The sequence below is a fragment of the Schistocerca americana genome, unplaced genomic scaffold, assembly GCF_021461395.2.
Source record: "Schistocerca americana isolate TAMUIC-IGC-003095 unplaced genomic scaffold, iqSchAmer2.1 HiC_scaffold_850, whole genome shotgun sequence".
Lineage (NCBI taxonomy): Eukaryota > Metazoa > Arthropoda > Insecta > Orthoptera > Acrididae > Schistocerca > Schistocerca americana.
This window is the reverse complement of record NW_025726621.1, coordinates 46,817-56,004: the sequence shown is the minus strand read 5'-3', so window position 1 is coordinate 56,004 and position 9,188 is coordinate 46,817. Positions and strand designations below refer to the sequence as shown.

The 9,188-nt window shown below is 55.4% G+C and overlaps 20 non-coding genes across 20 annotated transcripts; all 20 read left to right on the top strand.

Moving 5' to 3' along the window:
• Positions 1 to 804: 804 nt before the first annotated feature.
• Positions 805 to 886, top strand: Trnal-aag. Its single transcript has one exon. It is a non-coding gene; the product is annotated as a tRNA-Leu (tRNA).
• Positions 887 to 966: 80 nt separating this feature from the next.
• Trnal-cag lies at positions 967 to 1,048 on the top strand. Its single transcript has one exon. It is a non-coding gene; the product is annotated as a tRNA-Leu (tRNA).
• Positions 1,049 to 1,314: 266 nt separating this feature from the next.
• Positions 1,315 to 1,386, top strand: Trnae-cuc. Its single transcript has one exon. It is a non-coding gene; the product is annotated as a tRNA-Glu (tRNA).
• A 734-nt stretch (positions 1,387 to 2,120) lies between these two features.
• On the top strand, positions 2,121 to 2,202 carry Trnal-aag. Its single transcript has one exon. It is a non-coding gene; the product is annotated as a tRNA-Leu (tRNA).
• Positions 2,203 to 2,282: 80 nt separating this feature from the next.
• On the top strand, positions 2,283 to 2,364 carry Trnal-cag. The gene has a single exon. It is a non-coding gene; the product is annotated as a tRNA-Leu (tRNA).
• A 266-nt stretch (positions 2,365 to 2,630) lies between these two features.
• Positions 2,631 to 2,702, top strand: Trnae-cuc. The gene has a single exon. It is a non-coding gene; the product is annotated as a tRNA-Glu (tRNA).
• Positions 2,703 to 3,436: 734 nt separating this feature from the next.
• Trnal-aag lies at positions 3,437 to 3,518 on the top strand. Its single transcript has one exon. It is a non-coding gene; the product is annotated as a tRNA-Leu (tRNA).
• An 80-nt stretch (positions 3,519 to 3,598) lies between these two features.
• Trnal-cag lies at positions 3,599 to 3,680 on the top strand. The gene has a single exon. It is a non-coding gene; the product is annotated as a tRNA-Leu (tRNA).
• Positions 3,681 to 3,946: 266 nt separating this feature from the next.
• Trnae-cuc lies at positions 3,947 to 4,018 on the top strand. The gene has a single exon. It is a non-coding gene; the product is annotated as a tRNA-Glu (tRNA).
• Positions 4,019 to 4,752: 734 nt separating this feature from the next.
• Trnal-aag lies at positions 4,753 to 4,834 on the top strand. The gene has a single exon. It is a non-coding gene; the product is annotated as a tRNA-Leu (tRNA).
• Positions 4,835 to 4,914: 80 nt separating this feature from the next.
• Positions 4,915 to 4,996, top strand: Trnal-cag. Its single transcript has one exon. It is a non-coding gene; the product is annotated as a tRNA-Leu (tRNA).
• A 266-nt stretch (positions 4,997 to 5,262) lies between these two features.
• Positions 5,263 to 5,334, top strand: Trnae-cuc. Its single transcript has one exon. It is a non-coding gene; the product is annotated as a tRNA-Glu (tRNA).
• A 734-nt stretch (positions 5,335 to 6,068) lies between these two features.
• Trnal-aag lies at positions 6,069 to 6,150 on the top strand. The gene has a single exon. It is a non-coding gene; the product is annotated as a tRNA-Leu (tRNA).
• Positions 6,151 to 6,230: 80 nt separating this feature from the next.
• On the top strand, positions 6,231 to 6,312 carry Trnal-cag. The gene has a single exon. It is a non-coding gene; the product is annotated as a tRNA-Leu (tRNA).
• A 266-nt stretch (positions 6,313 to 6,578) lies between these two features.
• Positions 6,579 to 6,650, top strand: Trnae-cuc. The gene has a single exon. It is a non-coding gene; the product is annotated as a tRNA-Glu (tRNA).
• A 734-nt stretch (positions 6,651 to 7,384) lies between these two features.
• On the top strand, positions 7,385 to 7,466 carry Trnal-aag. The gene has a single exon. It is a non-coding gene; the product is annotated as a tRNA-Leu (tRNA).
• An 80-nt stretch (positions 7,467 to 7,546) lies between these two features.
• On the top strand, positions 7,547 to 7,628 carry Trnal-cag. Its single transcript has one exon. It is a non-coding gene; the product is annotated as a tRNA-Leu (tRNA).
• Positions 7,629 to 7,894: 266 nt separating this feature from the next.
• Trnae-cuc lies at positions 7,895 to 7,966 on the top strand. Its single transcript has one exon. It is a non-coding gene; the product is annotated as a tRNA-Glu (tRNA).
• A 734-nt stretch (positions 7,967 to 8,700) lies between these two features.
• Positions 8,701 to 8,782, top strand: Trnal-aag. The gene has a single exon. It is a non-coding gene; the product is annotated as a tRNA-Leu (tRNA).
• Positions 8,783 to 8,862: 80 nt separating this feature from the next.
• Trnal-cag lies at positions 8,863 to 8,944 on the top strand. Its single transcript has one exon. It is a non-coding gene; the product is annotated as a tRNA-Leu (tRNA).
• Positions 8,945 to 9,188: the final 244 nt, after the last annotated feature.

Below are 9,188 nucleotides of genomic sequence, written 5' to 3'. Positions count from 1 at the left end.
CGGTGTCGTCTAGTGGCTGGGATACCTGGCTCTCGCCCAGGAGGCCTGGGTTCGATTCCCGGTACCGGAAATGCACATTTTATTGCTCCTCTTATGCGACTTGTCCCGACTTAGCTCGACTGACGCTCCGCTGACGCTTGCAGAAAACTACGTAAAATATGATTCGCGGCCACAAGTGACGGCGAGAGAGATGCGACATCTGTCCACCTCTTATCCGGGCACATACCTGCGGTCAACAGACTTGGAGGACTGCAAGACATTGCCACGGGGGTTGAATGCAGCTAACCACTCTGCTCAGTGTCCATCAGCGCGGGCACGTTCGTTTGCCAGTATACATATAATGGAGACCGCGTCTGACACAGCTGTTGCGAGACACAGTCGGCCGAGCTTTGCTGTGCACAGCCACTTGCAGTCGCGAGAGTTGAATTCCGCGGTGGCTCCGTGGCCGTGATCGTCTAGTGGTCAGGACATTGCGTTGTGACCGCAACAACCCAGGCTCGAATCCGGGTCACGGCACTTTTTAAAGTTCTGCCTTGCTGTCGCTGCAATGACGATAGTGACCCAGTGATTGAAATCACGGTGCCCTCCTGATTTTGTGCTCATGTTCCTCAGGCTGCAGGTGGCACTACCGATTCCTTATAAACACGCGATGCCGCCGCACCAGGGCGCTGGCAGCTGCCTGTGTAGTTAATCTCTATTCGAAAAGGGCAGTCGTTCGAGGTGCGATGTTCGAGCAACCAGTCGCAGCAGATCAGGAAGCTGTGTCGTGCACTGCATTCTACAAATGCCAGGAACACTGGTGTAGGTAGCGTGGCCGAGCGGTCTAAGGCGCTGGTTTAAGGCACCAGTCTCTTCGGAGGCGTGGGTTCGAATCCCACCGCTGCCAATTTTTACTTCTCGTTTTTGTGCCATTGCGGTGTGTTCTCGTGGGGTAGAACGCAGCTCCTGTGACCGCCGCGTCGCGTAGGTAGCGTGGCCGAGCGGTCTAAGGCGCTGGTTTCAGGCACCAGTCTCTTGGGAGGCGTGGGTTCGAATCCCACCGCTGCCAACGTTTTCTGTCTCGAAAACAGGAGCACTGATTTCCCGCGAAGGAAAAAGCGCAGCGTCGGTTTCTTAAACTGTCGTAGCACAGTGGTGCGTGGTGTAACAACAGGATTCACCGGCGCAGTTTGGTCTCATGATTGCTGGCGTTCGTCTCCACGAGATGCGTCCCGAGCATGCCGTTCTACGAAGTGGAAACGTAAATTTTTGCAGTTGTCGTCAAGTAGCGGGTGGGCGCTCGCCGTGTTTGTTGGAGGAGTGCTTGTGTCGTTATCCGGTGTCGTCTAGTGGCTGGGATACCTGGCTCTCGCCCAGGAGGCCTGGGTTCGATTCCCGGTACCGGAAATGCACATTTTATTGCTCCTCTTATGCGACTTGTCCCGACTTAGCTCGACTGACGCTCCGCTGACGCTTGCAGAAAACTACGTAAAATATGATTCGCGGCCACAAGTGACGGCGAGAGAGATGCGACATCTGTCCACCTCTTATCCGGGCACATACCTGCGGTCAACAGACTTGGAGGACTGCAAGACATTGCCACGGGGGTTGAATGCAGCTAACCACTCTGCTCAGTGTCCATCAGCGCGGGCACGTTCGTTTGCCAGTATACATATAATGGAGACCGCGTCTGACACAGCTGTTGCGAGACACAGTCGGCCGAGCTTTGCTGTGCACAGCCACTTGCAGTCGCGAGAGTTGAATTCCGCGGTGGCTCCGTGGCCGTGATCGTCTAGTGGTCAGGACATTGCGTTGTGACCGCAACAACCCAGGCTCGAATCCGGGTCACGGCACTTTTTAAAGTTCTGCCTTGCTGTCGCTGCAATGACGATAGTGACCCAGTGATTGAAATCACGGTGCCCTCCTGATTTTGTGCTCATGTTCCTCAGGCTGCAGGTGGCACTACCGATTCCTTATAAACACGCGATGCCGCCGCACCAGGGCGCTGGCAGCTGCCTGTGTAGTTAATCTCTATTCGAAAAGGGCAGTCGTTCGAGGTGCGATGTTCGAGCAACCAGTCGCAGCAGATCAGGAAGCTGTGTCGTGCACTGCATTCTACAAATGCCAGGAACACTGGTGTAGGTAGCGTGGCCGAGCGGTCTAAGGCGCTGGTTTAAGGCACCAGTCTCTTCGGAGGCGTGGGTTCGAATCCCACCGCTGCCAATTTTTACTTCTCGTTTTTGTGCCATTGCGGTGTGTTCTCGTGGGGTAGAACGCAGCTCCTGTGACCGCCGCGTCGCGTAGGTAGCGTGGCCGAGCGGTCTAAGGCGCTGGTTTCAGGCACCAGTCTCTTGGGAGGCGTGGGTTCGAATCCCACCGCTGCCAACGTTTTCTGTCTCGAAAACAGGAGTACTGATTTCCCGCGAAGGAAAAAGCGCAGCGTCGGTTTCTTAAACTGTCGTAGCACAGTGGTGCGTGGTGTAACAACAGGATTCACCGGCGCAGTTTGGTCTCATGATTGCTGGCGTTCGTCTCCACGAGATGCGTCCCGAGCATGCCGTTCTACGAAGTGGAAACGTAAATTTTTGCAGTTGTCGTCAAGTAGCGGGTGGGCGCTCGCCGTGTTTGTTGGAGGAGTGCTTGTGTCGTTATCCGGTGTCGTCTAGTGGCTGGGATACCTGGCTCTCGCCCAGGAGGCCTGGGTTCGATTCCCGGCACCGGAAATGCACATTTTATTGCTCCTCTTATGCGACTTGTCCCGACTTAGCTCGACTGACGCTCCGCTGACGCTTGCAGAAAACTACGTAAAATATGATTCGCGGCCACAAGTGACGGCGAGAGAGATGCGACATCTGTCCACCTCTTATCCGGGCACATACCTGCGGTCAACAGACTTGGAGGACTGCAAGACATTGCCACGGGGGTTGAATGCAGCTAACCACTCTGCTCAGTGTCCATCAGCGCGGGCACGTTCGTTTGCCAGTATACATATAATGGAGACCGCGTCTGACACAGCTGTTGCGAGACACAGTCGGCCGAGCTTTGCTGTGCACAGCCACTTGCAGTCGCGAGAGTTGAATTCCGCGGTGGCTCCGTGGCCGTGATCGTCTAGTGGTCAGGACATTGCGTTGTGACCGCAACAACCCAGGCTCGAATCCGGGTCACGGCACTTTTTAAAGTTCTGCCTTGCTGTCGCTGCAATGACGATAGTGACCCAGTGATTGAAATCACGGTGCCCTCCTGATTTTGTGCTCATGTTCCTCAGGCTGCAGGTGGCACTACCGATTCCTTATAAACACGCGATGCCGCCGCACCAGGGCGCTGGCAGCTGCCTGTGTAGTTAATCTCTATTCGAAAAGGGCAGTCGTTCGAGGTGCGATGTTCGAGCAACCAGTCGCAGCAGATCAGGAAGCTGTGTCGTGCACTGCATTCTACAAATGCCAGGAACACTGGTGTAGGTAGCGTGGCCGAGCGGTCTAAGGCGCTGGTTTAAGGCACCAGTCTCTTCGGAGGCGTGGGTTCGAATCCCACCGCTGCCAATTTTTACTTCTCGTTTTTGTGCCATTGCGGTGTGTTCTCGTGGGGTAGAACGCAGCTCCTGTGACCGCCGCGTCGCGTAGGTAGCGTGGCCGAGCGGTCTAAGGCGCTGGTTTCAGGCACCAGTCTCTTGGGAGGCGTGGGTTCGAATCCCACCGCTGCCAACGTTTTCTGTCTCGAAAACAGGAGCACTGATTTCCCGCGAAGGAAAAAGCGCAGCGTCGGTTTCTTAAACTGTCGTAGCACAGTGGTGCGTGGTGTAACAACAGGATTCACCGGCGCAGTTTGGTCTCATGATTGCTGGCGTTCGTCTCCACGAGATGCGTCCCGAGCATGCCGTTCTACGAAGTGGAAACGTAAATTTTTGCAGTTGTCGTCAAGTAGCGGGTGGGCGCTCGCCGTGTTTGTTGGAGGAGTGCTTGTGTCGTTATCCGGTGTCGTCTAGTGGCTGGGATACCTGGCTCTCGCCCAGGAGGCCTGGGTTCGATTCCCGGTACCGGAAATGCACATTTTATTGCTCCTCTTATGCGACTTGTCCCGACTTAGCTCGACTGACGCTCCGCTGACGCTTGCAGAAAACTACGTAAAATATGATTCGCGGCCACAAGTGACGGCGAGAGAGATGCGACATCTGTCCACCTCTTATCCGGGCACATACCTGCGGTCAACAGACTTGGAGGACTGCAAGACATTGCCACGGGGGTTGAATGCAGCTAACCACTCTGCTCAGTGTCCATCAGCGCGGGCACGTTCGTTTGCCAGTATACATATAATGGAGACCGCGTCTGACACAGCTGTTGCGAGACACAGTCGGCCGAGCTTTGCTGTGCACAGCCACTTGCAGTCGCGAGAGTTGAATTCCGCGGTGGCTCCGTGGCCGTGATCGTCTAGTGGTCAGGACATTGCGTTGTGACCGCAACAACCCAGGCTCGAATCCGGGTCACGGCACTTTTTAAAGTTCTGCCTTGCTGTCGCTGCAATGACGATAGTGACCCAGTGATTGAAATCACGGTGCCCTCCTGATTTTGTGCTCATGTTCCTCAGGCTGCAGGTGGCACTACCGATTCCTTATAAACACGCGATGCCGCCGCACCAGGGCGCTGGCAGCTGCCTGTGTAGTTAATCTCTATTCGAAAAGGGCAGTCGTTCGAGGTGCGATGTTCGAGCAACCAGTCGCAGCAGATCAGGAAGCTGTGTCGTGCACTGCATTCTACAAATGCCAGGAACACTGGTGTAGGTAGCGTGGCCGAGCGGTCTAAGGCGCTGGTTTAAGGCACCAGTCTCTTCGGAGGCGTGGGTTCGAATCCCACCGCTGCCAATTTTTACTTCTCGTTTTTGTGCCATTGCGGTGTGTTCTCGTGGGGTAGAACGCAGCTCCTGTGACCGCCGCGTCGCGTAGGTAGCGTGGCCGAGCGGTCTAAGGCGCTGGTTTCAGGCACCAGTCTCTTGGGAGGCGTGGGTTCGAATCCCACCGCTGCCAACGTTTTCTGTCTCGAAAACAGGAGCACTGATTTCCCGCGAAGGAAAAAGCGCAGCGTCGGTTTCTTAAACTGTCGTAGCACAGTGGTGCGTGGTGTAACAACAGGATTCACCGGCGCAGTTTGGTCTCATGATTGCTGGCGTTCGTCTCCACGAGATGCGTCCCGAGCATGCCGTTCTACGAAGTGGAACCGTAAATTTTTGCAGTTGTCGTCAAGTAGCGGGTGGGCGCTCGCCGTGTTTGTTGGAGGAGTGCTTGTGTCGTTATCCGGTGTCGTCTAGTGGCTGGGATACCTGGCTCTCGCCCAGGAGGCCTGGGTTCGATTCCCGGCACCGGAAATGCACATTTTATTGCTCCTCTTATGCGACTTGTCCCGACTTAGCTCGACTGACGCTCCGCTGACGCTTGCAGAAAACTACGTAAAATATGATTCGCGGCCACAAGTGACGGCGAGAGAGATGCGACATCTGTCCACCTCTTATCCGGGCACATACCTGCGGTCAACAGACTTGGAGGACTGCAAGACATTGCCACGGGGGTTGAATGCAGCTAACCACTCTGCTCAGTGTCCATCAGCGCGGGCACGTTCGTTTGCCAGTATACATATAATGGAGACCGCGTCTGACACAGCTGTTGCGAGACACAGTCGGCCGAGCTTTGCTGTGCACAGCCACTTGCAGTCGCGAGAGTTGAATTCCGCGGTGGCTCCGTGGCCGTGATCGTCTAGTGGTCAGGACATTGCGTTGTGACCGCAACAACCCAGGCTCGAATCCGGGTCACGGCACTTTTTAAAGTTCTGCCTTGCTGTCGCTGCAATGACGATAGTGACCCAGTGATTGAAATCACGGTGCCCTCCTGATTTTGTGCTCATGTTCCTCAGGCTGCAGGTGGCACTACCGATTCCTTATAAACACGCGATGCCGCCGCACCAGGGCGCTGGCAGCTGCCTGTGTAGTTAATCTCTATTCGAAAAGGGCAGTCGTTCGAGGTGCGATGTTCGAGCAACCAGTCGCAGCAGATCAGGAAGCTGTGTCGTGCACTGCATTCTACAAATGCCAGGAACACTGGTGTAGGTAGCGTGGCCGAGCGGTCTAAGGCGCTGGTTTAAGGCACCAGTCTCTTCGGAGGCGTGGGTTCGAATCCCACCGCTGCCAATTTTTACTTCTCGTTTTTGTGCCATTGCGGTGTGTTCTCGTGGGGTAGAACGCAGCTCCTGTGACCGCCGCGTCGCGTAGGTAGCGTGGCCGAGCGGTCTAAGGCGCTGGTTTCAGGCACCAGTCTCTTGGGAGGCGTGGGTTCGAATCCCACCGCTGCCAACGTTTTCTGTCTCGAAAACAGGAGCACTGATTTCCCGCGAAGGAAAAAGCGCAGCGTCGGTTTCTTAAACTGTCGTAGCACAGTGGTGCGTGGTGTAACAACAGGATTCACCGGCGCAGTTTGGTCTCATGATTGCTGGCGTTCGTCTCCACGAGATGCGTCCCGAGCATGCCGTTCTACGAAGTGGAAACGTAAATTTTTGCAGTTGTCGTCAAGTAGCGGGTGGGCGCTCGCCGTGTTTGTTGGAGGAGTGCTTGTGTCGTTATCCGGTGTCGTCTAGTGGCTGGGATACCTGGCTCTCGCCCAGGAGGCCTGGGTTCGATTCCCGGTACCGGAAATGCACATTTTATTGCTCCTCTTATGCGACTTGTCCCGACTTAGCTCGACTGACGCTCCGCTGACGCTTGCAGAAAACTACGTAAAATATGATTCGCGGCCACAAGTGACGGCGAGAGAGATGCGACATCTGTCCACCTCTTATCCGGGCACATACCTGCGGTCAACAGACTTGGAGGACTGCAAGACATTGCCACGGGGGTTGAATGCAGCTAACCACTCTGCTCAGTGTCCATCAGCGCGGGCACGTTCGTTTGCCAGTATACATATAATGGAGACCGCGTCTGACACAGCTGTTGCGAGACACAGTCGGCCGAGCTTTGCTGTGCACAGCCACTTGCAGTCGCGAGAGTTGAATTCCGCGGTGGCTCCGTGGCCGTGATCGTCTAGTGGTCAGGACATTGCGTTGTGACCGCAACAACCCAGGCTCGAATCCGGGTCACGGCACTTTTTAAAGTTCTGCCTTGCTGTCGCTGCAATGACGATAGTGACCCAGTGATTGAAATCACGGTGCCCTCCTGATTTTGTGCTCATGTTCCTCAGGCTGCAGGTGGCACTACCGATTCCTTATAAACACGCGATGCCGCCGCACCAGGGCGCTGGCAGCTGCCTGTGTAGTTAATCTCTATTCGAAAAGGGCAGTCGTTCGAGGTGCGATGTTCGAGCAACCAGTCGCAGCAGATCAGGAAGCTGTGTCGTGCACTGCATTCTACAAATGCCAGGAACACTGGTGTAGGTAGCGTGGCCGAGCGGTCTAAGGCGCTGGTTTAAGGCACCAGTCTCTTCGGAGGCGTGGGTTCGAATCCCACCGCTGCCAATTTTTACTTCTCGTTTTTGTGCCATTGCGGTGTGTTCTCGTGGGGTAGAACGCAGCTCCTGTGACCGCCGCGTCGCGTAGGTAGCGTGGCCGAGCGGTCTAAGGCGCTGGTTTCAGGCACCAGTCTCTTGGGAGGCGTGGGTTCGAATCCCACCGCTGCCAACGTTTTCTGTCTCGAAAACAGGAGCACTGATTTCCCGCGAAGGAAAAAGCGCAGCGTCGGTTTCTTAAACTGTCGTAGCACAGTGGTGCGTGGTGTAACAACAGGATTCACCGGCGCAGTTTGGTCTCATGATTGCTGGCGTTCGTCTCCACGAGATGCGTCCCGAGCATGCCGTTCTACGAAGTGGAACCGTAAATTTTTGCAGTTGTCGTCAAGTAGCGGGTGGGCGCTCGCCGTGTTTGTTGGAGGAGTGCTTGTGTCGTTATCCGGTGTCGTCTAGTGGCTGGGATACCTGGCTCTCGCCCAGGAGGCCTGGGTTCGATTCCCGGCACCGGAAATGCACATTTTATTGCTCCTCTTATGCGACTTGTCCCGACTTAGCTCGACTGACGCTCCGCTGACGCTTGCAGAAAACTACGTAAAATATGATTCGCGGCCACAAGTGACGGCGAGAGAGATGCGACATCTGTCCACCTCTTATCCGGGCACATACCTGCGGTCAACAGACTTGGAGGACTGCAAGACATTGCCACGGGGGTTGAATGCAGCTAACCACTCTGCTCAGTGTCCATCAGCGCGGGCACGTTCGTTTGCCAGTATACATATAATGGAGACCGCGTCTGACACAGCTGTTGCGAGACACAGTCGGCCGAGCTTTGCTGTGCACAGCCACTTGCAGTCGCGAGAGTTGAATTCCGCGGTGGCTCCGTGGCCGTGATCGTCTAGTGGTCAGGACATTGCGTTGTGACCGCAACAACCCAGGCTCGAATCCGGGTCACGGCACTTTTTAAAGTTCTGCCTTGCTGTCGCTGCAATGACGATAGTGACCCAGTGATTGAAATCACGGTGCCCTCCTGATTTTGTGCTCATGTTCCTCAGGCTGCAGGTGGCACTACCGATTCCTTATAAACACGCGATGCCGCCGCACCAGGGCGCTGGCAGCTGCCTGTGTAGTTAATCTCTATTCGAAAAGGGCAGTCGTTCGAGGTGCGATGTTCGAGCAACCAGTCGCAGCAGATCAGGAAGCTGTGTCGTGCACTGCATTCTACAAATGCCAGGAACACTGGTGTAGGTAGCGTGGCCGAGCGGTCTAAGGCGCTGGTTTAAGGCACCAGTCTCTTCGGAGGCGTGGGTTCGAATCCCACCGCTGCCAATTTTTACTTCTCGTTTTTGTGCCATTGCGGTGTGTTCTCGTGGGGTAGAACGCAGCTCCTGTGACCGCCGCGTCGCGTAGGTAGCGTGGCCGAGCGGTCTAAGGCGCTGGTTTCAGGCACCAGTCTCTTGGGAGGCGTGGGTTCGAATCCCACCGCTGCCAACGTTTTCTGTCTCGAAAACAGGAGTACTGATTTCCCGCGAAGGAAAAAGCGCAGCGTCGGTTTCTTAAACTGTCGTAGCACAGTGGTGCGTGGTGTAACAACAGGATTCACCGGCGCAGTTTGGTCTCATGATTGCTGGCGTTCGTCTCCACGAGATGCGTCCCGAGCATGCCGTTCTACGAAGTGGAAACGTAAATTTTTGCAGTTGTCGTCAAGTAGCGGGTGGGCGCTCGCCGTGTTTGT